At 40.3% G+C, this 26,398-nt stretch overlaps 1 protein-coding gene across 3 annotated transcripts in view; it reads left to right on the top strand.

Moving 5' to 3' along the window:
* The window catches only part of PALM2AKAP2 (PALM2 and AKAP2 fusion), a 250,912-nt gene that overhangs the window by 116,511 nt on the left and 108,003 nt on the right, over positions 1 to 26,398 (top strand). The window lies entirely within an intron of this gene.

The raw sequence follows: 26,398 nt of genomic DNA, 5'->3' as shown, positions 1-26,398 counted from the left end.
TGAACTTCATCTCCCCAAATTACAACAGAAACTAACTTGACAAGAAAAAGATGCAGCTGTAACACCAAGTGAAATGGGGTTACTGATCTAATTACTTGCCTTTCAGTAACTCTGCCAATGTTATATATGAAGTTTCCTGCTGAACTCCAGTAGAGGAGAGATACTGCTTTCTATTTCCCTAGAATATAAGTAATCTTCTCTCACAATCTGACCCTGCTCGCACTGAATTCAGTGGGGAAATTCTCAGTGCTGGAAATGTGGGCAAGGCCAGATTTTTATTCTGCATTAGGAAACTGTTGTTTTTCATTGAGTGCACCTCCAGTGCACTGACGTACTGACAAGTGATGGGTCTGATCCTGCCATGCTTACCTAGCCAAAACTCCCGTGGAGGCCTACCAGAGTTTTGTTTAAGCAGCTGTTTCAGAAAGCGATCCTAGCGCCGTAAGGCTGACATTTTAAAAATGGTGGTGGTTTTGGATGCTTCACTTCCTGGTGTGGGATACTTCAGAGAGGCCCGATTTCCAACAGATTTTTCTTCTGCCCTCTGAAAATCAGGCCTTCAAAAAAACGTCTCAAAGTTAAACTTTAAAAAGGTGAATGCATCCAAAATCAATAGATGTCTCTTTATTTCTCAGTCCGTTGTTTCTTCTAACTACAATGAAAAAGCAGCCAGCTTTTTCGTGGTAAGATACTATGAGCCTGATTCTTGTCTCACATTGGTTTTGCTTAGGTGCAACTTCACTCTGGTGAAATTAGTCTGGATTTGTAACAGTAGAAGTGAGACTGAAAATCAGGATTTGTGTTTTCTGATAGTGTTAAAAATACTGAAGAGTATTTTGAAGTGTCTTTGAAACTATCAGACTTTAAAAATGAATACAACAGAAAAAAATATATTAAAAAGAAAGAAAGAAAGTAACAACAAGCCTCTTTTCATTCTGAGGTGGTTCCTATGGTATTTCTGTATTTTCTTGGATGGTGCTTTTACTGCATTAATTGTTAGTTCAGAGCATCTGATTAAACAGTTCTTGCTCTGTACTCTTTTCTTTCTGTGCCAGTAAAAAAGACACTTGCTCATTACAAAGGTTATATGAGGCACACTAAAAACAGACACAAGAAAATGCAAAAGGTAGTTCCTATGTATGATCACTTAGCTGTCAATATGGAGTCGGTCAATGTAACTTTTCACCACTGCCCAGGTTACAGTAATAAAAAAAGAAAATTGGTGATTAAGAAAAGAGAGCTACATCCATCTGACACCTGCAGGAATTATGCTGGCCTCTGAATTTTGCTTCAGTGGCCTGATTTAACATGTAATAGATTTCTGCATGTTCCTCAGCCTCCTCTGGGGCTTTTGGATGAGAGAAGGACCAAACCCAGCAACAGAAACTCTGAAAATCATCACTTGACTCAGGCCTATGTGATTAACAGTTGTATCAGAGAAGAGAATGGCTGCAAGGTTGTGCACTGTGACAATTACTACTAGTGTCTGTTTGCTAGAAACTGTGTTGGAGATTAGCAACCTGTATTTTTGTTGGTTTGGAATGTTTTGGGTTTGTTGTTGGGTTGTTGGTTTTTTTGCTTTGTTGTTGTTGTTGTTGTTTTTCCAGAAATGGTAACTATTTACAAATCTCGACACTTCTTAAATCAAGGCCATGAGCTTTCAGCTCTATCACATGGCTTCATGAGGCGGTCCTCAAGTTTAGCAGACCAAGGTGTGGGTAGTTGACCCCGGAGGCTGAGCTATCCTAACTCATCCTATTACTATTCATCAGCCTGGCCGTGGTAATCCAAACCCTGACACCATCACACAGAACCATTTCAGGGCTTTTTGTGCATTTCCAAGGAGCATTGTGAAGTCACTGCAACTTAGCTGAGGAGCACTGACCCATGCAGCTTTAGTCACATCATCATTGCTTGCTCCACTCCAGGCACTGTGCAATGGGGAAATAGCCAAGGCTTCAGCAGGGCATGCTTAGAACTTCAAGGATTGCAAGAACATTGTGACATAAACCAGAGGGACAGTAAAACAGTTTTTACTTCTTTTCTGCACCATGAAAGCCTCTGGAGTCTGACTCAACCTACTCAGGAGCCAGTGTGAGGCCTGCAGACATGCTTTGCAGTAGTTCTGTCATTCTGGGGCCAGCATACCTCACCTCAAAAAACATCTTCTGCATCTCTCGTCCTGGTCTGGCCAGTCATTCCCCCTCTGGGTGTGATCCTGCCTTCATGGCCACCCTGGCCTCCTCACCTCTTCCCAGGCCAAACGTTTTCCCTACCACTCTTCCCCTTACAGACATTTTCCCCACAGTCCTCTGCTCATGACATTTGGATTTGACTGAGGACACTCTCGGGTACCACTCCTTATCTGATCTGTCCATCCTTCTCTTCAGCCTTGCACTCCCCAGTCAGATGATCTTCTGGTTCAATACAGACTCAGCTTTTTGGGGATGACTCCCTTAGTGGCCAGCTTTGGGAGATGCATGCTGAGGCTGGGACCAGAATACATCTGAGACCATGTGACATTTGAGGCACAATGTAGTAGGGAGATGGTGGCATGTAAGAGCTCAGAAGTGGCCCTTCAGTGGTTAGAAGTAGAGCACAAGCCTTAAAACTTAAACCTGCCAAATACCTACTGCTCAGTACCTGTAGCTGACATTGAGTGCCTAGGAAGGCCAGTGTTTTTTGTGTCCATATGAACTTCATGGTTCACGGGCCATGACAGATCAAAAACAAAAACCTGAAGGTGAGTTGCAAAGGGTTTGTCTTTGTTAGTCAATGGTAGTTCCATATCTGAGGTCAAGCAAAACAGAAAACAAAAGCAAATCAGTCTGAACTCTGAGAGTCTTAGCTACACTGCCTGAAACATGCTTATTCCAATCATTTTCTTCTGCAAGTGCAACAGCCTTGTTGGACATCAGCTTGTCCATACTAGCCATTAGACTGCAGCCAAATTACATGGGAATTCAAGTGTGTTAGTATATGCTGATGAATGTAAACTGATTTCCAGGGCTTCTTTGAGCTTTGGAAGGCATGAATTTTTCTTCATGCTCTCAGACAGAAAGCAGCCAGTAGAAATATATGCACAATCAGATCTGAAGGAAAAGGTCCACTCTACAGTAAAGCAGAGAGAGATTTCATAAGGATCGTAATGGGAGTTTTTTGTATTGTTTTGAGCAAACTCCCTGTCTGTTTATCTTATGCCATCATCTGTACATTTTCTATTTCAGCATGAAGCGATACAAAAAGGTACAGTCAGAAACTGATTCAGTGTTAACATTTTGCCACAACGAACTGCTCGCCTTAATTTTTGTAAGGAAAACAAGAAAACTCTTTTCAGCATATCTTTTCCTAAACTGGAAAAAAGTAACCTATGAAACTTTTTTATATTTTGTATTTTCTAAGTTTCTATGAACCCAGTTTCCATGTTGTCCCTTGTTTTCATTCAGGGACTGTTTATTTTCAAACCACTGCATCCTACTTCTTCTTTTTTTAAATAAAAAAAAAACAGAAGAAAAATACAAATCAGAAAACACAACATTAGAATTAGTGGCTAGGCAATCTCTTTCAATTACAAGAATATCAATACAGAAAGAAAAGAATTACAGGGTTATTTTCTTTTTTTATTTTCCCGTGGCTGATGTACTGTATGGTATATGTTTACAGAACTCCTTTGGTCTGCCTTTGTGATGTTATCTAAATGAATGACAAAGTAGGTATGATGTGCCATTTGACAGTTTGCCTTAGAACTCTTGGATTTCCTTCTTTTTGTATCTTCGTTTCTTTTTTTTTTTTTTCCCACTTTTTTTTTTCCCCCCCCAAAAAAGTGCAGGCTGTATTCCAAAGCTGTATAAACACAACATTATCTTTCAATCCCCAGTAAGAGAAGAGTGCACAAGCCCTTCTCCATGAAGCGAACCTGTAACGGTGCAATAAAAGTCCCCCGTCCTGCAAACAGAAACACATATGTCTAACCCCAGTGTACGTAGGCCTATTTCAGCCAACAGGACTACACATGGGAGGAACGTGTGTGTAGATGTCTGCAAGACCAGGGCATGAGTGATTAATACAGGGTATAGTTTGGGTGTTATTTGGGTACCTGCACCACTTTCATACATGCTGAGTTTGCCCAGAACGGTCTAAACCTAGAGGCTAACTCTGAGTGTTGCTACTTCTGCTAAGAAAAACATAAAGCAAGATGGTGCTGAGCATCCAGTGGGATCAGGTCCTGAGTCAGCATTGCTACCATGGCAGTGGTATTCTTGAGCAAACATTCAGTGGGACTCCCCTCCTGACAACTATTTTATCAGTCCCCTGCTGTTCTATCTAAGTTCACTACTGATTCTTAATGCTTAAGATCGGAAATACAACTTAATTTGGGCAGGAAGATAGCATAGTGAGTCATTAGAGAAATAAAAGGTGTTCTACAATTTGTCTTAGTCCAAAATCTAAATAGTGTACTTGGAAAGTAAGTGGGGATATAATAGAAAATGTAGTATTTTACATTTGCGTATTTTTTTAATGAATAAGTATTTTTGTAATGAGATACAAATCCTAAATAGGGATTTCAGTTTCTGAATATCATCCTACCTGTGACATTGAGCCTTTGAACTTTTTCATACATTGATGACAATGCCCAGCTTCTTGGGATCTTTTGTAGACCTAACCACATTTTTGTCCAGGATCACAACGCTTTTTAAAGAGTAACAGTATAAAGGTAGTATCCAAAATACCTGCTGTGAACACAGCTAAATGAATTCATTTATTTTCCCTTCCTTCTCCTCCTCGAAGAAAAAAAAAAGAAAGAAAGAAGAAAAAAAGGTGGACCTATGCTTTCTATAGATAGACAACCTTATCTAGAATGCCATCAAGGTAGATAATAACTACTTTCTTTCAATAAAGAGATACAAATAACAAGAACTATAACATGTTTTTTCAAAATACTAAGAGGTGGTGGCACTGGAAGGAGTAGAACAAAATCATTTGGACAAAGTGGAGAATTTTCCCACAGGCTAATATGTGGTATCTTACATTTTTTCAAACTCACTCTTTTTCAACTAGCTCTCCCTGTCTTTTAGGAAATTTAGGATTATCTCAGATTAAATTTCAAGAGCTTTCTGAAAAGCAAAAAAAAAAAATTTAGTTCTGAGCTCAATCAGAAGTTACAGGCTATGACAATATCCAACATTAAGGTGGACTGTAATTTTTGCATGTAAACAAGTAAGCTGTATAAAATGGATGAATTTATTAAATTTAGAAAATGAATGGATTTCCATCTAGTCCAAAGAGAATATAAATCCAACTTGTAATATAAACATACAATAGTATTTTACTTGTAAATAGTGACAAGGGTGCATGAAGTTTGTAAAAATGCCCCACGTGTTTAAAATCAACAGCATCACAACACTGAGCCTTTTTCCTCATGGGTTCAGAATGTCTTGCAAATTACCTAATTCCTTTCCTGTGGCAGTTCCAGTTGAGCTACTCAATGGATTAAGACTGTGTTACGTTTCTTAAGGGCAAACTTGTGAAAAATTCTGATCCCCTTTCCCCACTTTGCAAATGCTTCTCTTATTTTGGGCAATATTGCTGTTATTGTATTGCAAACCTTCCTCTGTGATTGTTTCCCAAATGCTTCGTAAAGCAATTTTTAGATTTTTTTTTTAAGGTCTACCTTAGAAATTGAAAAAAAAAATAATTAGAGTGATCTGAGTAACTCACATCCATCAGTTTGGATACATTCATACACCCTTAACTTACACTGTAAACTAAGTGACTTAGACCTGATCTTGAATATCTTGTTACACCTAAAGACTTGCTCATAAGCATACAACTAAGCACGCAAACTGCCCTTTTTAGTCTAATGGAAAGACCCATCTCAGAGAAATTCAAGGATAGGAACAAATGCTTTTGGGGTCTGGGCTTTAAACAGTATTGCTATAAGCAAGGCTTACGCTGTTTTCACTGTATCTTCTTATTGCTTTAATTAGATAGATTTTGTAAATGGTGTTGTGAAACTGGTGCACTTTTCTGCAGAGAGGTGTATATATAGACATGACCTCCTGGCCAACTGTGTTTGAAAGCAGACGAATGCCTTCTGGGCAACCAAAACTCCTGGTGGTCTGAGGAGGGCTGAGCTGAATTTCATGCCTGCACACAAACATGAATTAAAAGAGGCAGTGTGAGTTTCTCTTCCAAATTTTTCCCTTTGCACGCCTCTGCTCCACACTCTGCCTGTCCCCTGTCTCTGTACTTGCTCTCATTTCAGACACCATTGCTCAGTTGTTCCTTTTTTCCCCTCTCTGCTTCACTTTTTGTGGTTCCCTATGAGCAAAAATGGGGGAAAGAAGAGAGACTAGAGCCAAAAATCTCACTCACCTCAGGCATGTTTGGGTGAGTCCCAAGTTACACGAAATGGCAGTATCCTGTCCTCAATTTTTGGACTTTTCCCTGCATTTTCCTAGATTTGTAGGGCAAATCTGATACCAGAGGAGCATTCTCTGTCTACTCATCTAGCATCCCCCGAGGTACCACAATAGCCTTGTTATTTAGGTAACAGTGCTGTCTTTCTTTCCATTCCTATGGGAACATGTTAAACCCCCAAGCTAGATATGAGCTCGATATGCCCAAGTGCATAAGATACCAGCATCCAGAAGCCTCGTAGGGGAGCAGGAGACAAACCATCCCCTAGCTGTCAGGTTGCTACCAGCAGGCTGAAGGAGCCAGGAGAAAATGTGAACTTCCCTGCAGACAGATCCAGCATACAAATGTGCTCTCAGTAAAGCTAGATGCCAAAAAGCTACTGGTGTCCCTCCAAGTTAATGTGGTGGTCAGAGAGGTGAACTCAGAAATAAAGAGGGTTCTGTGCAACCACATAAATTCCCAGTTGGACACAGTGCTTAAGCTCCACTGACCTTAAGCAATTGCTGGAAGCGTAACACGTACTTAAGCACTGTGCTCATTAGGGATTGCTTCAGGGGTGTGTTAAGATCTGCCTGCACCTATGGTTAAGGTGTTTAACTGAAAATGGGCTTGAATTTTGTCACTGTATTTTGCCAGGATGGATGTAGGCACCAATTAGGGGCTGATAGAAAAGATAAATTTGTTTGAAACCTTTTTATGGCCTCTGAATCTTTGCACAGCAAAGATAGACAAGCAAGAGCAGGTCAGGACAGAGGCAAAAGAACACTTCCAAATGTTTCCTGCCCTTCCCAACTCCATTCACTCCACAGATGAAGAATGACTCTTTATAGGGGTTCAAGAAAATGTTGTGTAAAATGCAGCTTTTATGGTGAATGTAGGTTGTGGTTGAGATTTTTTTTAAGCTTTAGTCTCCCACTTTCTTTGTGAGCTAATGTAAATAAATTCCCTTTTTGTTGGGGAAAATCTGCTGTGCTAACACTGGATTAGAATTGCTGGGGATAGCTGCTGTACTTTGTAACCTGAAGTGTACTTTTTTGACTGTTATGTTTTTTTCTTCAGATTAAAAAAAAAAAAAAAAAGAGTACAAAAAAAATCAAAAATAAATAAAACAAGAACACTGCCAGCAACAGCCATGCTGTAACTGTGGCTTCTCTCTTTTTTTTCTCTGTACAGTATTACTAGTAAATAAATCTGCCTTTTCACTGCGCCTACCTCTGTGTCTTTTTACTGTGTTTCTCTCTACCCACCAATCTTCAAAATACTCTGTGATCTCAAGGACACACCACACTGGAGCAGCCTCTCTCACTAAAAGAAATAAAGTACTAACTACACAGTTTGTTGTTTTTTCTTCTCTCCACTGCTGTGCCCTGCTGTTCTAACTGTTATTTCTCATAGTTGCTTCAATCCATACTAACTCTTCATACTTGTTACTGTCTCATTTCTCTTTTTCCTTCCCATCTTATGTGGTTCTTTGACATGCATATCATGGACCAAGTTACTCTAGGACTTCTTATATTTGAAGATGAAGTCATCTTGATTTAGATCAGTAAGACAGTATGTCCCAGGTCCACTCTTTCCTCATGGAGGGAAGAGTTCCATGCAGTGCATATGCAAGTCCCCATATATCATCACTAAAGAATTAAAAGGTAGTCAGAATAAACAGTGTGAAGCTTCTTCCTGGCTTGTCACAGAAATTGTCCTTTGTATTTCAGGACTGGAAGAAGCTTGACAATATCTGACTTGCAGCAGAAAATAAAAAGGAATAAAAAATATATATATATACATATATACATATATTTCCCTCCAAAATGCTATATTTACCCAAGTTTAGTCAACAGTGTAGGGATTGATAACACAGCCAGGTGCCATAAACTCTCTTCTCACAAACTATCTGTTCGGCATTCAGCCCAGACAGCCATGTAGGAAACTCACCACACATTTCCCATTGCTACGTAAGTACTACCCCTCTGCTTCTTTCACCCTATATCCATCCCAAAAATTATGCATGCACACATACCTGAGGCTGCAGTACTCTTCAGTGGAGTAGAAGGAAATGACCACTTGTCCTTGTTCTGTTGCTTTATAATATCATCCTGAAAGATTTGCAGCAGGTAGGACTTCAAGCTCTTCTTACTTGCATAGAAAGTACAAGAAAATTTGTCTGCCCTCAGATGCTCTGTGAGTGATGGAGAACTGGTATGTTTATGCCCTGAAAGGACTGGAAAACTGATCACAACTGCTACACGATTTAAATTTCCTTGGGTTTGCAAAGATCTTCCTAATTCAGAAGGTACATTACTGTGGCCAAAGGGAGAACCATGACCCTCAACTAGCAGCAGTGTCCATGCAAAGAACATGCACTAACAGGGCTTTTGTCATCGGCTACTAATTTAGTGCAGACTACTGAAAATATTAGGTGCATATTCCATTTGCTGACTCATACCATGGCCTGTGCTGTACTGCTACTCTTCATCCTTCAATTTATTTTAATCATTTATTTATTGCTTTCATCACTTACTTTGGCTGAAAACTCTTTCACTCCACGAAATCAGGTCAGACAAAGAAACGATGAGAACAAACTTGACAAAATCAGATAGCACTGTTGCCACTGAAGTTTCAGAATGAAAATAATTGCATACACTTTCCCTTTTTAAGCCACTAGGAAAAAGAAAAGCGAACCTTTATTTATTTTTTCCCTCCCACCATCGTAGTGTGTTGGAAGAAAAGAAATGTTTAGATAGTGAGATAGTGTGGCAGTATCCTGGAACTCTTAAGGAGTGGTTCCCTGGGAGCCAGTGACTTAGCAATGAAGTCGGATTTAGTACATGGGAGGACAGTTCTCTCAATTTTACTTTCTTTTTCCTTTGGCTTTAATAGTGTCTTAGTAATTAAAGAAAGAGAGAGAGAAAGAGAGAGGCAAATTCTAAAAGCTTAACACATTCAGTAATGTGTCAGGAGAAAGGAGCGGAGCAGTTCTCTTTCAGATGGCCCCTTTCTTTCCTACAGGATCCTCACAACCTGCCTTTGGCCTGCCCAGCAATACTTCATCCTTCACACTGCACAATATTTTTAAGGTTACAGAAAGAAATCTCCAAGCCTATAAACTAAGAACGAAAAAATTAAAAAGGGACTAGAAATTATCAACAAAATTATCAACAATCAACAAGACTGCCATTTACATTCCCCAGCTGCTGCAGAAGTTCTGCTCAGACATTCATCACCCTGTGTACATTCTTGTGAACTATTTGTAACTAACTGTGGTGCAAACACAGGCTGTTCCCTAAATGACTTCACAAGACAACAGAGTATGACATAGCCCTGCAAAACTTTAAGTCACCGTCCACTTTCACCTGTGGTAGAAAAACTACCTACTCCTTCATCAACAGCGTCCAGGTGATAGTAATCCACTTTCCAGATGAGATGAGGAGGGAGACAAATTAATAGAAACAGAGCACTCTGTATTGGACTTGGAAGAGGGTACTTCCCAGCACATAACCCAAAGGGAAGAGGGGGAAATGTTAGTCACTGAGAGAGACAGTGGGTCACTGCAAATCAGGAGGAGGGAGCAGGTAGTATCACTGACACTCACCTGCAAATTTAGGGACCTAGCTGTTGTAGCAAGAAATGAAATTAGCTCCTGACTTTTATTCATAGCAGCTCCTCCCAGTATAAGGAAACTCTCTTGACTTAGCCAGCAGCAGTGGAGATGCTGATCCAGTTTCTAGGAAGAGTCCCTAGCTGCTCTAATGGATTCAGTGTGACCTCACATACGTTTGTCTCCTACAGATCTACAGAGGTTTGCAGAAACAACACAATCCCCAGGATTTTAGTAGGAAATCTAGGCTGCTAGCTACTTTCCTGGGCCAAGTTTTATCATCTACTTTATGGTTGTATTTTAGAATAATTAACACTACCCTACCTCTCAGTGCTATGATAATGAGTTTGTTAGCGTCTGCCACAAGGCCACAAGAATATGGGGCACAATTTGTGTACACATCACAAGATGTCCTCTTGCTGTTCAGTTCATGGAGATATTTTGCTCACATTCTGCACTGCTAATCCAAAAAATATGAGCTTTCTGGCAGTCAAAATGAGTTTTCCACAGCAGTCAGGACTTTTCTGGAAATGAGAGATTTGCCATGATTATGGAGAAAAAGAGAGTAGCGGTAGCATGTTTGACTGCTTGTAAGTGGGAGAATGAAGGGACAGCTGGAGAAAAAAAGGACTTGTGCCCAGGGGAAATGGCTTCAAAACTGGTTCACATTCTCAGACATGACTAAACAGCTCAACTATCTTTTTTGAGTATTTCCATAACACACTACTGGCTACAGGGTCCCTCCAGGTATAGATGAGCCTGCTGCAGCACTGGAAGCAGGATGGCAGCTTTTGTGGAGCAGGAGTGTGTGTTGATGAAGCTAATTAACCCTGCATAGGAAGAGGTTATCTATTCCCCTGAGCATAGCCTCATGCTACAAAGACTGTGCTGCTCTTTATCCAGTGTATTTACCTCTAGGCATCACTGCTTTGTGCTCTTAGACATCCTGAGGCTTCAGTGGAAGGATGTAGTTTAGTAACAGCAGAAGATCTTGATCAGTTACATTTCACTGAAACAAGCTTCATGTAGAATATATAGTCCTGACAGTCTTTAAATGCTTTGTTGTGCTGCATCACAGAATCACACAGGATTGGCCAGGGTTGGAAGGGACCTCAAGGATCATGAATCTCCAACCCCTCTCCCATATGCAGGGCCACTGATCTCCACATTCAATACTAGACCAGGCTGCCCAGGGCCCCATCCAACCTGGCGTTGAACACCTCCAGGGACGGAGCATCCACAACCTCTCTGGACAGCTGTTCCAGCACCTCACCACTCTGTAAAGAACTTCTCCCTGACATCCAACCTAAATCTTCCCTCCCTTACATGCTTACATGCTTAGATATTTCTCCTCAACACACTGCGCTAAGTCATGGAAGCATTTTTATGATTAGAGAAACAGGAGTTCATAGACAAATTGTTGGTGCAGTAGAATAAGTGTTTCCACCTGCAGAAACAGCAATTGACTTGAGCAATTTTATATCACTAGGTATGACCACGTCACCAGGGAGATGGGATAAAGCAATGAGGCTGCTAAGTATCAAGTGCAGTAAATGTGCAGAGTTCCACACTGAGAATACAGTCAAGCAACTTGGTGATAGTCTTAGGTATTATTCAAACAAGAAAATAGAAGAAACTGTAATTTCTGGGTTGACATGTAAAACACATTCTAAATGCACAAACAAGCCCAGCAGAACTGTGATTTTCCAGGTCTGTTCTTCTGCGGCATTTAAAAGACTACAAATATGATTTTTAAGTACTGTTCAATTCAATGAGTAAACATAATATGCCTTGGAAAAGCTGCTGAAAGCTGCTGAAACATTGCACACTGATTATTTCACAAGTTAGGATTTAGAGCTGTGAATAATGTGATCGATTGATGAATGCATCACAGAATCACAGAATGGTTGAGTTGGAGGGGACCCCAAAGCCCACCCAACCCCAAGTGCCTGCCATGGGAGCGCTGCCACCCAGCAGGTCAGGTTAGAACAGGGCCCATCCAACGTAGCCTGCACTGCCTGCAGGGATGGGCACCCACAGCTTCTCTGGGCAGCTGTGCCACGGCCTCACTGCCCTCTGAGTGAGGAATTCCCTCCTAATGCCTAATCTCAATCTCTCCACTTTTTCTTTAAACCAATCCCCTCGTCCTATCACAATTATTAGACCACGTAAAAGAAATCTGCTTACAGCTGAATGGAAGCTGAATGGGAGTGAGTTTCCAATTACAGTCCCTGCAGTAACTGCTTTGTACCAGAATTACCCACTATCAAAGCACTTGTTTCTCCTCAAGTTCCAGCCTTATCTAGTCAGTCATTTTCAACTATGTACAACTATGCCAAACAAAGTTTGGCAAAAAAGGTTAATAGAAAAGCTTATTTTTTTCAGTAAAAAGCTGTTAGATCTGTGAATTACGGTGATTCAGATTACTGAGAGCCTGTTGCTCAACTAGATGAGGAAAGAAAAAAAAAAAAAGTAGAATTAAAAGATACTTCCAGCTCTGTAGCCCAAGCTGGGGAAAAACACAGCCCTTCTACTAGCTTATGAATGCCCAGGAATGACATTTGCCCTAAGAGAAAGAGCCAGACATCTTCTTAAATTCAGAAATGCGAATAGTCCTGTGTACTTCAGTGGATCTGCCTATATCATTCCACTGCATTGAACTCTCCTTCACACAGCCTCAGACAGCTGAGGGAGGGGCAGAAGGGTCTCCAAGACATCTATTTTGCTGAGATACCTTCCTTTGCCTTCCCCTAGCAGCGAGCCTGGAAGCCAGCAGCATGTGATCTCTTAGAAGCATGGGCAAACATGATAATGCTGGGCTAGGAGGGAAGTAAAAAGCTATTGCTGTGTGCACTTTCATCTGGAGGAGCCTGGGAAAATCATCAGCACTGGAGCAGCAAGCATAGAACAGTTCTGATTCACTGGTGACAATAAGCAATCAAAAACAAAGCAGGGAACTGTGCCACACAGAACCCAAACCAAAACTTTCTGAACTGAGTAGTTGTTCAAAAACAAAGCTGTTTTTTTTTTTTTTTCCTCAGTTGAAAATGCCTTGCTGGAGGTGCTTCCAAAAAATAAAAAATAAAATTAAAAAAAAAAAAAGAAGGAATAAGCAAGCCAATATTTAATTTGGAATACGCAGAATTTGGCATTATACAAACATTCTCTCCAGCTTCTTTTCATCCAGAACTGTTGGTGTAGTTCAACACAGTTTCATTCTCTCAGTGCTCATTTTTTTTTTTTTTTAAATGGTCTGTTTGGATTCAAGTGGAAAATTCACTTGTCTGCAGCCATCACAACACTCCTTGCTGGAGGCTGGAGGGCTGACACTACAGTTTCAAGTCAAGTGTGTGATAATGAAGAGCTAGCCTTGGGCAACAGCTGTATGCTGTCAGTCCTGGATGACGTTCTTTCTCTGCTTGGTGTGCACAGCTGACTTTCCCACACCTCCCACCCCATGCATCTTTCCCTTCCCATACAGATTTGCATTAGCACCCTTTTGAGCCCCACTGCGCCATACTGGTGTCTCGTCCAGATTGATGCTGTCATCAGAATAGAGGACTCAAATTGAATGTCCATTGCCATGTATGTAAAGACTACCATCCCCTTGAGGAGATGCTACAGGTTCCCAAGGGCAAACAAGTGATGGGGTGTTACTGTTGCTGGGCTCATTTGTGCGTAGGTACCCTGAGCAGAAATCATCCTTCCAGCGTCATGTGCATATCACTAAAAACCTGTTGGGAATTCTATTGTCTGTAGGAAAATTGACTCCAGGCCAAATATAATGCCTGAACGCAAACCAAACCTCTCTTTCTCATATTCACCACACAAAGAGAGAAAAATTCAAGGCAAGAGGCTGGAGGCAAAGTAGTAAGAAAGTGAGAACTGATCAGAGAGACACTAATCACCTCTCCACAGAGAAAGACACAGATTAAAGCTCTTCAGATGGCCATTGCTTCATTCCTTAGACAAGTCACCTGAAACATTCCCCTCAATTTATCTGCATGTCTACCTTTTCAGCTGGAGATTCCCTGTCTTACAGTAGCAGTAGGAACAGTGGTTTGTGACTATAAGGGCTGTCTTCAGTAAAGCAGTTCTAGAGATTCCTGTCTGTTCCAGTCTGAATAATTAATGCTGAATATAATGGAGTTACTGAGACAGAGTTGCTGGCTCTATTTCTTTCTCCTCAAGGAGAAATCTATGTGTTTGGGTAGAGATAAGCTCTATCCATGCAAGTATGTGATGCTGTATGAGTGTTACTATCACCGCAAGAGCCACCAGCTGATTAGCCATGTGAAGAGCATAGATAAGAAAGTAGGACCTGGCACAAGTAGGGCACAGGATCAATTCTCTGTTGAAACTGAGTGGCATCACACAGGCTGTAAAACACGTGGTTTCTTGTAAGTCCACACACTTGCATTCCCATTCTGGCCCAGGAAATGGAGATCAGCAAAGGTAGATAGGTGGACTAGATGGTCTCTGTGGTCTTTTCCAACATCAGTGATTCTATTATGCTAATCAGAGAAGGCATGGTTGATATTCACTAGCTCCTCCAGAATGAAGAGAGGCAGGAGAAGCTGGGCCTAATGGTGGAAAATGTTTCTGAGAGGAAGGAAGAGGAGTACATGTCAGTCATAGCTGTAGACTTTCTCTTCTCCTCAGAAGATATAAAATAATCAGGATATTTCTTTTCCCAAATTATTTGGGAAATATGAGAATAGTTGATTAGCATTAGAATAGCTGGGAGCATCAGTTTGCAGATCAGTTTAGATGTGCCCACAACAGCAGGGAGCACAGTAAATTGCAGGCGGACAAAAATTCAACTTTTTCAGCACTGATGCTGAATGAGGTCTGGATTCCAGACAGCTTGACAAGTCAAGTCCCCATTTGGAAAACTTCTTCCTATTTCCAAATCACAGTCCTACTTTTCTATGAGCAACCCATACATCATACAGTCCTCAATAAACAAAACCTCAGCAGACAAAATTAATCTTGGGAAACTTGATTTTCATCATCCTTTTTTTTTCTTCTTTTTGTAGTGCAGCCTGTAGCAAGCTTTTCCTAGGTCATATCTACCATAACACAGAGACAGATATGCTGTGCTAGTGGTTGAGAGTAGAGAGGAATACAGGCCACAAAGACCAGGAACAATCCCAGACTTCAGTGCCAGGCAAGGCATAGGTTTTGGAGAGTGGCGAGGAACACCATATGATTTAGAGCTGGACCTGGGTACAGGATTTTCCAGGAGATTTGTGAGCCAATATCTGTGGCTCTTTGTGGATCCACAGGGCTGTACTGCAAGGAGGACTATACCCACATCATTCCTGCTTCTAACCGGGTCTGTAGACAGACATGAAACGTATCCATAGCACTAACTTCAAGCACAAAAGGTCCCATACTGACCTAGACAATTTCCCAGACAAATGGCCAGCTTCAGACTGAATATAAATGACAGAATTCAAGTTTTCAGATTACTTCAGTTAACTTTCAGTTAACTTCACTTCAAAATCCTGTCTGGGTTTAAAGATAATCTCTCCGTAATCTTTGTTAGGACAGGATCAGCCCAAGACCTTGTCATTTTTGTCTTGAAAGCTTCACTGAAACACTGCTTTAACATTGTGCTGGACTCAGCACTGAGCTGAGACCTTACCATCACAAATAGATTTCTGCTTGCAGCAATTCTGACTTGCAAGCACGCATGCATAGATGTCTGCCATTTGTGTGTGTCCTTCCTGACACAACCATTACAGGCTTCAGTTTATGGGGAAAAAATAGTTTTAATTCTCAAAGCTTAATCCTCTGTCAGCATTTGCCATTAGTTTTTTCAGTTCTACCCAATCTGAAGCTCCCCGAGACAGAAAATGCCCTTTTTTCCTCATTGTTGATATATGACATTTGCCCAGGATGTAGCAACAATAAGACAGATGTGGAAAATATATGATGTCTCTTGTCAAAACCGGGCCTCAAACCCACATCTGAAAAAACCTGGTAAACATTCAGCTGTGCAGCACTACCCTCTCTGGGAGCAGCAGTTGGAGTCCTGGCCCTGCTGCAGTCAATGGGAGTCTTGTTACTAGTTTCTTGGGACTAGGCTATAAAATAAATCTCTGTGTGTGAGTTCGTGCAGGCCTAGATCTTAAAAAATTCACAAGCTAAGGAGTTTTCTATATGGAAGTATCTACTACTGCACAGAAACCATAAGTTTAAATAAATATATGACTATTATAAATACCTACTTTCCATGGAGGGAAGTTAATTCTGAAAGAAAAGTCTATTCTGAAACCCTGAATATCTTGTAAAGCTTCCTCACGTTAAAAAAAAATAAAAATCATTACTAATCCTATGAATGTAGCTAGTATGTTCAGTATATTCTTTTTGTCTTGAAAAGAGTGATCTAAGAGTTCAGCATTAGGTTGACATTTGGATTAGTTTCTATTCCTTCAGGGAATTCCTCTTTCATTTGTATTAGACCAGTGAGATTGAGTAGAACATACACTGCACTGCAAGATTTGTAGGGCTTCAGTTAAATAGGACTGACACCTGATGGGGAATGAGGGGCTGCTGCATTACATGTAGAAGTACTGCTGGAGTGAGTGATTCAAGAGAAGGAGGAGATTATAGGGTAAATACGAACAGCAGGACTGCTCCCAGAAATACTGAATGGAAAACTACCAGGATCATGAACATTTAAAATAATTACATGGTGCCAGGAGGGTATTATTTTTCTTTTTAGGCGAAGTAATTAGCCCAGTAAGTACACACAATACAAGCCATAGCTTGGCAACAGATGTACCATGAAGTTAGACTTCTTTCAAGAATCATATCTAAGTCAGTGAGAACTTAATACAGTTCATAGAGAAGTGACAGCATCTCACATTTCAACATCTGTACCTCGTTCAATTGACTTGGCCAGATATATCACTAAATTAGCCACCAGTGTAGGTATTTATGGAATAATCTTCATTACTTCCAAGCAGTAAGTAAAGAACTGAATGGAACTGGTCTTCAATATCTAAACTATGACAGACACTTTAAACCATAAGATATATTGTAATATTTAATGTGTATTTTAAGACAAGGCAAAGATAGGAGTAAGGTAGTAAGTCTTCTCACTGTAAAAGTTACTATCTTATAACCATTCTGTAGAGTAAGAGTCAGGGTCCTTTAAAACACACCTCAAAACACCTCTGAATATTTGCATCAAAGTTATCCACGCTCTAAAATTTTCCTTAAGATCAGAAGGAAGACAAACTGGATCAAATTCCCGTGGTTCTAGAATACAGGATGCCCAAGAAAAACAAACAAACAAAAAAAAAAATTTTAAAAAACAAAAAATTGTTCCACTTCTCCTCTGCGAAAGGCCCAAAGATCATCAGAGTATTGAATAAAGATAGCAGACACCTTCTCTGCTCTCTGATGCCTCTGACCAAGACTGGCTGTGGCCTGATGAAAACGAGCAGACCGTGCAGCTGTGCAGCCATCCTTGTGATGCTGCCATTTTAAGCTCCTGTATGGAAGGAGGGTCAGAGCACGGTTAATAATGTTTTCACCCAGCCCCAAATGTTCTGGATCTGAGCTCTTCACTATTTCTCATGTAATGAAATGTCACAGTGTTCAACTGGGGCAGAGACGTGCTATTACTGTTACATACAAAACAAGGAACAAAGTGGTTGCAATGCGGGAGCCCAAACAGTTCCTCAGAAACAATTTTCCAAGGCTAAAGTAGATTCTCCTGTTAGCACATTTTTAGTTCTGTCTGAGCTGAGAAGTCCTGAACAGAAAAGCTAACACAAATGGCTGTATGTTCCTTCATTGTTTTCTTTTCTGTTTTCTGCAACCTTATGGCAACTTACTCTCAACACGGTTTTCCAGAGAGAATTACCAAAATTGCTGATTTCTAACAGGAGCAGCCTGACATAGTCAAGGCAATCAGTACGCCTTAAACCACGGCAGTCAGAGATGTCATTACACAACAAATACAGAGCGTTATCCCATTTTATCAGAATACAGTCTACTTTTTTCTTTTATAGATGCAATAAAATAACACATTACAAAACAGGAACTGTTTGGCAAATACTGAAAGAAAAAAAAAGGGGGAAAGGGAAGGGAAGGGAAGGGAAGGGAAGGGAAGGGAAGGGAAGGGAAGGGAGCGCGGAGAGGGTGAGGGAAAAGGGAAAAAGGGGAAGGGAAAAGGGAAAAAAAAAAAGGGGAAGGAGAAAGAGAAATGAAAAGGAAAAGGAAAAAAAAGGAAAGGGAAAAAAGAAGGGAAAAAGGAGAGAACTGCCCAAGTAAAGATGAAGGGGGAACATATGGTACCTCTGTAGTCACGCTGAACTGTTGAGAGCAAAAGCGAAGGAAAAAGGAATGAGGAAATGCTAGCCTGCAGTGCTGCCTTCCCAGATGTTCCTTTAGAGAATGAATATGTTTCCCATTGTAATTCTAAGCAGAGTTCAGCATCCAACAGCGACTCTTGCAGAAATCCAGAGCTCAGGGAGCTAAGTTCAGATTCAGGGAACAGCAATTCATAGTCCCATTCCACTTGAGTTGCACTGAACAAGCCTCTGCTTGTGTCTCCATCTGTTTATTTCCATTATCTACATACAAAGCCTTAGGCCAGGCACTGTCTCTCAATGCATTGTGCTTACTGCATAAAATATCTCTGTTTATAAAGGCAATTATTTTGTAAAGTGTAGGCTTTAGGGTAGCACTGAATATTTCATATGACCACCACCGTTTTCCAAACAAATAAATTCCATGTGAATTCAACTATTCACCTTTCTTCTGTTAAAGATAGGGAAGCAAATTCAGCCCTGATGCAAATGTGTGAGCATCCCATTGACTTCAATGGCCATTCAGCTTAGCTCTGTCAGTACTGCATTAGGCTGTGGGTCCCATACTGTCTCTCTGCTCTTACCATCTGTCTTTCTTTGCTAATCTAATTCCTTATTAAATAGGGCTTCTGCAGTGAACGTGAACACATTCTGCCGATCCTTTCTCTGCAGCAAACATTGCTAAAGGCTAAAATTCCTGAAAGCTACAACTCCTTTGAATGTCTCTGCTTTTGAATACCACGTGAGGTTCTTTCAAGGTGGCCTGAAATTCAAACTGTTAATGTTTAATATTCCTGAGAATTCAACCCCTTTGTAATCATATATTGGATATTCAGATATGCAACTAAGCTGCTTAGGAAATTGTTACCTGCAGCAGCACACAGATCCATTGTCTGGCCTGGAGGGCAAAAAGCACGAGGAGCAACAGTGGCCCCAGGCTTCTTCAGCCCAGAGCAGAGGAGGCTGTATTTTGGATTTGGATTTGGGAGCCAAGGGTTGGACCCGAAGGTCCTTGTGGTTCCCTCGTAATTTGGGATATTCTGTGATTCTGTGATTCTATTATTTGCTGTTGTTCTTAGAAACAGAGTGTGGAAAGTCCAAACAAAATACTTGAGTAGTTAAAATAAATCAAGTGCAACAGTTAGTTCTGTCTGTTACTCAGCATGTTGTGAAAAGAATTGAATAGTTGAATAAAGGAAGAAGCAGTTTTGAACTTAATTTAAACTCAGACTGAACTCGTTATGAAATGAGAGCTGCCGAGGATCAGGTCATCTGGCTCTTATTTAAAGCAAAAGTAAAATCAAAAACCCAAACCTCTCATCTTTTCATCATGCCTCCACAATTTCACATTTCAGGCAGGACTCGACATAAAAGCACAGTGATTCTTTCAAATTGAGGCCTTCTAATTCTTGCTGAATTTGGAAATATAAGAAAATCCATGGGAAGGGAAACTCATTTTTCTATATTTCATCCTCAGTTTTGTGGACAGGATGGGTTTGAATGTGCAGTGTGACATTTGGTGTCTTATTCCTAAACGTTCTGATATTTTCTGGTCCTTGCTTGTGTTCAGAGTTTCTGCAGAATGTCTGCAGAACAAGCCGCCACTTTAAACTGTTACAGTTTAAAATCTTGTAAAACTAAGTAATAATTCTGGCACAGAAGCAATAAGTAATCGAGTTGCAGGTAATGTGAATGCTAATTCAAGCCCTGATGTAATTTTATGCTCTCTTCATGCTTTGTTCCACTGGTATTATGGGCTTACTGTTGAAATGAAAGCTGTGAAAAATGTTTATCAGTAGTCTGGTGTAGACTCTACACTGCTTTTTCTCAACAGGATAGCTAATTGCCTTGGGAAGATGCTTTATCATAACTCCTCAATGTCTGTGCTTCTTTCTCAAGGCAGGAGTGGAAGGAACCAAGCAAATAGACCCGATGAAGGGAAAGGGGCATACAATACAAAGCTAGGGTATAGCCTATCCAGATCAACACTCTCATCAGGCATGGAAACGCCAGCAGGTAATAGTCAAGCCATCTGACTCCCAGAACTTGAATGCTAGCATCAAGCATGCATTCAAGATGAAGCATCAGTCATAATTGATTTTTGATGCATTGGGGAATCTAAGTGTTTTAAAACCTCTCATTGCCTAAGGAACACTTCAGATTTCAAGCTTAGTCAATGCATATCATGGGACAGATAAACAGCTATGAAAGAAAAAGCAGAAATGAGCTGGTAGGTTCCACAAGTCTGCAGACTGTTTTCTTGTGGACTTTGGATCATGCTGTAGCTGATTTTTACATCCTTGAAAAGTCCTGTTCATCATCCTGCAGACACAGGAGTCACAATTTTTGCACTGCATCAACAGGATTTGCTTTAAGGACTGCAGGTTGTGACTGTAAAGAAGAGGGAGAGGACAGAGTCTATGATAAGCAAAGTCTGGATCCAGCACCCTCAGGAACCCATGGCTGGCCTGTGTTCATTGGGAAGCACAGGGCAAAAGAACCACTTTCATCTCCAGTCACATTTACTGCCATGATTTGATAGGACTGCCAGGCAGAACCCAGGTTTTAAGTTTCAGGACAATTTCTTTACTTTTTCTTTATCCGTGAAATGTGGAGCAGCCTCAGAAATTACATCCAGTTAGCCTATGTAGCAGGACTCAAAAAGCACTCACGAAGCTGAGGTTGTTATGCTTGTCATAATGCTCTAAGTATTGGCTGTAAGGTGACTGATGTGGCATCACCCAACATCCGACTCTGTGACCTTCTCTTAAATGTTAAGCCTTTTAGGTGCAAAACAGCACATTATTCTGATATAATACCATAATTTTATTTTTTATTTTTTATTTTTTTTTAGTTTGGCTTTTGCTTTTAAAGCACTTCATCTCTTCCTCTGCTAGAGAGTCAAGCAATCCTTTATTGAACTTTTCCAAGCATATGGCTTAGATAAGAAACGTCACAGGAGTTTTGACCAGCAAGTTATGTCTCTTTTGAGTGTTATGTCTGGAAAATGAAGCATTTCACTACCAATTTTAAGCCTGAGTAGGTGATATGTGAGTAGCTGAGAAGGATATACCATATCTGGGAATTATGTTTGCCTGGTGATTTGCTTTTTTTGGGACAAGAAATAGTACTTTGAAAGCAAACACTATAATTTTTCCTAATTATATGTCATTTTCTAAGATTGCCAAACATCCACAGAAGCCAGAGCCTGATGCATCTTCTATAACTGAGCTGTAGCTTACTCTATAAGTATTCTCTCTGAAATAATTGAAACTGATTATCATGCAGCTAAGTTTGGGTGAAGATAGGTGACTTTGTCCTCAAACATCTGAACCTTATCTCTGATCTCCTCTTGTTAAAAATAGGATTATTTCAACCGTGCACAATTTCAGTGATTTTAACTTGACTGTTGAGGCGTAAGCCCTGTTCAGTGCTCTGGGACTCTTCTCACAGAAAGAAGATCTACTCTCATTCTCAAAGGAGAATTCCCAAAGGGCCTCAAAAAGCCCTCTCTGCTGGATTTAATGGTTTTCCAGCAGTAACATGGCTCGTGCCATGATGACAACAGAGTCCACCTGCAGCATTAACTCACATGCTGTGTCTGGGAAAGAGCAAGATCTGACTCTGCTATAGCAGAATTTGCGGCATTCAAGCTAGCATATGTATAGAACAAATACAGGATTGAGAAGCGTTTTTTTCATCACTCTTAACAGTGATAAGATTATAATAAGACATTAATTAATCCATCATCAGCCAGGCAAAAATGGCAGCTTTAACTTTGCTATAAAGAATTGATATGAAGTTGCCTGTTAGAAAACTTGCACACTTACTCAAAGTGTGTGACATTATAATCTTAACACAAAAGCAAGCAAAAACTGAGCTCAAACTTAAGCCAGTTCAGATAGTTTGAGCTACATCTACCCCACTGCAGTTCATCCCTTAGCAACCACAACCTAATCAGGAAGATGAGTATACCTTTAGTGTACTCAGGGATCTTGTTTTTGCTTTGTCAAGGTCTGAAATACTCCTTCAAGGTTTTATACTGCAAAATCACTTTGTTTTATTTGTTTCTCCCTGGAGTTAACTATGAGAATTTTGTACTTCTAGCAAGGTGGAAGAATTCTTATCAGAGACAACTGTATCTGGTTATTCTAAGCCAACTAGGTGAATGCTACAGGGTGCATGTTAGAACTGTATTCCAGTAGTGTGTGTGCAGTCCAGTCATTTCTACTATACGTTCAGTGAACCAGACACTTCTGTCAGATCTCTAAATGAAACCAGATCCAAAATGCCACACTGAAGGAGACCATGAGGTGTAACAGAAAAATTGACAGTGATAGGTTCTCTCATAGGCACTCTATTACTATAGCCAAGTGTCAGCAGAGTATAACTGTCTCTCCTTCTCCAAAATAATGCAGTCTGACACATGTAAGGATCTACTCTGTGGAGCCAGACAAGTTGCTCTCAAAAGGAAAAAACAGCAAAATGTAATTGGAAGAGTCATCCAAAGATATAGTTTATTGAAAAATGGGGATTGCTTTCCTTCATCTCCACCAACTTTACAGTAAAGGTGTGAACACTTACTTCAGAGGTCCACTGCTGAAGTATGCTTTGCCTGCTACTCAAAGGCACCAAAGAGGGAATTAGGCTTGACTGGATACTTATCACTTTTGACATTTGAGGAAGCATCCATAGCATTTTCTGGATATGTATGGAGCCTTTTCAGCTTTTGGCTCATGTGGCTGTAGGTCTAACTTTAGGTAACAGATGGGGCTGTAAAGATGTGCCTCATTTGCTTCAGTGTGCACAGAAAAGTGTAGCAAAGACAGTTGATTAACTGATTCACCTTGCAGTTAAACAAATTGAATGCAGTTCATTCTACTCTTGACTCTGCTGAGAAGGTTAGACACACATCTTTCTGAAATTAACACACATGCATCACTCAGGAGCGAGAAACTCCTTAGGCAGATACATTGAAATGAGCACCACCAGCAATTTGTCTCCCTCATCACTTTACAGACATGTACTTTTAGCACTGTTTGTATGACTGATGGTTTGGTATTTTCTCCCAGTAGAGCATGGTGATCAGCAGGAGATTATCTTTCCAACTCATTTGTTCTTGCTGCCTGCATTGCATCAACAGTGCTATGACTCTTCGTGGATGCAGTTTCACTTTGCAATTGAGCATTAATCACTTGTGCTTCTCTTTATAACATTCAGGCTATCATAAACCCTTGTTCAAGGTGATGAATTCATTTTTCTGCTGCACAGCTTCCACTTCCACATACAAAACTAACACTAGGTGAAGTTAGTAGGTAATCTGCTGTCTTAGTGATAGGACATCACACTTTTTGCCTGGTGAAATGTGAGAATGCACTGTAAGGCAAATGTGAGAATGCACTGTAAGGCAAATTATATCCATGAGTAGAAGAACAGACTCAGTTTTTCCCTTTGTTCCACCCAATTCAGAATTTCAGCTCATTTCCTCGAAAAATGTCAGTGTTTCTCTCTCAATATCATCATAAGCTGTATACTGTGAACAAGAAAGCTGAGATTGGAAGCAATTTTCTAAACACTACAATCTCTTCTCTTAGAATAGCTTTAACCCTAGGTCTGGTCTGTACTTAGGGTTTCATTGAAAAAAAAAAAAAAGAAGAAAAAAAGTAGATTATGATTTTGAGGGCTTTATGCTAACTTAATAAGAGAAATTGTGAGCTTTTTAGTACACTGGCAGATATTTTATGCTACTGCAACCAACTGTTGGGAGAATTTTGCCCACGGAGTAAAACCTGTAAGAAAAATGCACAGTACAAACACAAGCTAGTAGAGTTAGTTCACGCTGGCAATGGGTTTATTTCTGTTGGTCACTGGAAATTATATTGGTAGATAGAAATTCCTGGTTAAAACAAGTAAGGAGAGAAGTTTGAGATTGTTGTTGCATGGCCTTGTCACTACCAGCTTAAGCTGTGTCTGTTCTCCCAACATGCCATCCCTTCCCACACAACTGAAGAATGCTAAAACCACACTGGAGTACTGCTAACCTGGGCTAATAATGTCTTTAGCTGTTCCATCTGCAACTACTAATGCAAGTCTGTTTATGGGATTCCTAAAAGGGCACCTTACTACAACCACAACTAAATTGTGCATACAAAATTGACTACTGAGCCTTTAATATTCATCCTCTGTAAAGGAGAAGCAAAGTACTTCTGGTGTGGTCAAGACCCAGCCAGCACTCTCTGAGGAATGACACCAGTCAGGGCTGCTCTCAAATGGGGCACATGTTCTTTCCCATTCTCTTTTTTTCTTTTTTTTCTTTTTTTTTTTTTTTCTTTTCTTTTTTTTTTTTTTTTTTTATTGGTAAATAAGTGCAAAACACATCAGACAATAAAATCTGGGTAAAACAGTAAACAAACAGTCCTTTGGAGGAGAAATAAGCAACTCAGACAAATATATCACATCATTAGTTCTACAGTGTGTGCACCCACTCCAATGAAGAATATCACAGTCAGGAGTGGAAAAACAGATTAAATGAGCTAGTCATCTTAAGACAATTGCCATCCAAGAGACAGTTACATCATAAGAGAAGTGGCACCAACAGTAATCTCCATAGCAGTTTTGCTAAGAGTGATGATTCTATGGAAACAGAAACTAAAATACTCCTATTTTAACAGAATGAGATGAGCCCTCAAGGGCATATTTTCCTTACTGTGCTTTCTTATCCTAAAGAACAATAAAGTTTCCTTACTATTGTTCCAAAATACAGCAAGGTTGTGATTCCTAAGCGTAGCATATGTTAAAGAAAACTAAATGCAAAAGGCAGCTAAATTAGCAGTTTTCTTTACCTCTTGAATTATATCTTTGTCTTCATGTTCATGCTCCCATTCTGGAACCCCATGAAGCCATTAAGCTGTTTTGTGGTTCAGAAAGTAACTGTCAGCACTCTTGCTGAAAGATCTTTTACCCTATATGCTCTCTGGGATTTTTTCTCTTCCTTCACCTCATTTTTTTTCCCTCCTTCTCAATGGTCTTTTATTATTCACTGTAGTAACTGGTGACAAACTCTATTTTGTAGTTTAACATAGCATCCGTCTGCTGAGTCAGCTGGACACTGTCAAGAAAGCAATATAAGTACATAGTTTGATCTTAGTTTTTAATGACAAGTTGTATCTAGCTGAAAGAAAACAGACTAGGAAATAGCAGGAATCCCTGTGGTTCAAGTAAAGTGAAAACAGTTGCTTCAATGAATCCCACCCCTTGCCTCTTCAAGACCAGATTGTCCAGTTTGCTGATCAGGGATTTATGTCATTGGAGCTGAACTGTTTCCTTCCAATCTGACAGGGGTAGGATGCATTCTGGTGAACAACACCACATCAGCCAGCAAAACTGAGGTAGCAATACCCTCCAGAAGACAGGAACGTCCAGACTGGGAGAAGTAAATATCCTTTGGCACATGTGTGCAGCCTACCTTGTCACTAAAAGGGACCACTCTTGCAAATAACCCCTTCAGATCCCACAAATAACCTGAGAATAATACACCTTAGACAACTACCACATTTTGCAAGTGAACATCTGACTGTGCTCTAACTTCATAGCAGGTATAAATGAAAACCAAGGAGGAAATGAAGAAGGCTTGATTCAGTATAATTCAGTCACTGTGGGAGTTTTCCTGGTGAATACTCTTAAGTGCTTTTTCTGTCTTTTTGTCTGAGGAGACAAAATTTCACCCTAAATTATGTTCCTTCATTAGCTGCTCTTATGTTACAACATGTCTCTTTGGGCCCTGCATCAAGTGTTGATTCATTTCTTTAGCAAGAACATGCTGACTGTTTCATATGGACACAGACTACTCCTGAGCTAGCAGCTGTATAGGACAGGGCTCCGAGTGGTCACCTTGAAAGCACAAGAGTGGAATCTATAATCTGAAGGCATAGTGCAAGGCTCTCTGCTGCTAAAACAAACAGTGAAATTAAGACCTTAAATCTGTGGTTTCCAGTGCTTTTGGTTATTATTGTTGTTCCTTGGTTGATTAGGCTGGTTTTGTTTGGTTGGTTGG

Source organism: Lagopus leucura, unplaced genomic scaffold (genome assembly GCF_019238085.1).
Source record: "Lagopus leucura isolate 7727_CA_CO unplaced genomic scaffold, USGS_WTPT01 Super-Scaffold_100036, whole genome shotgun sequence".
In the NCBI taxonomy this organism is placed as follows: domain Eukaryota; kingdom Metazoa; phylum Chordata; class Aves; order Galliformes; family Phasianidae; genus Lagopus; species Lagopus leucura.
This window is presented reverse-complemented; position numbering and strand designations above follow the sequence as displayed.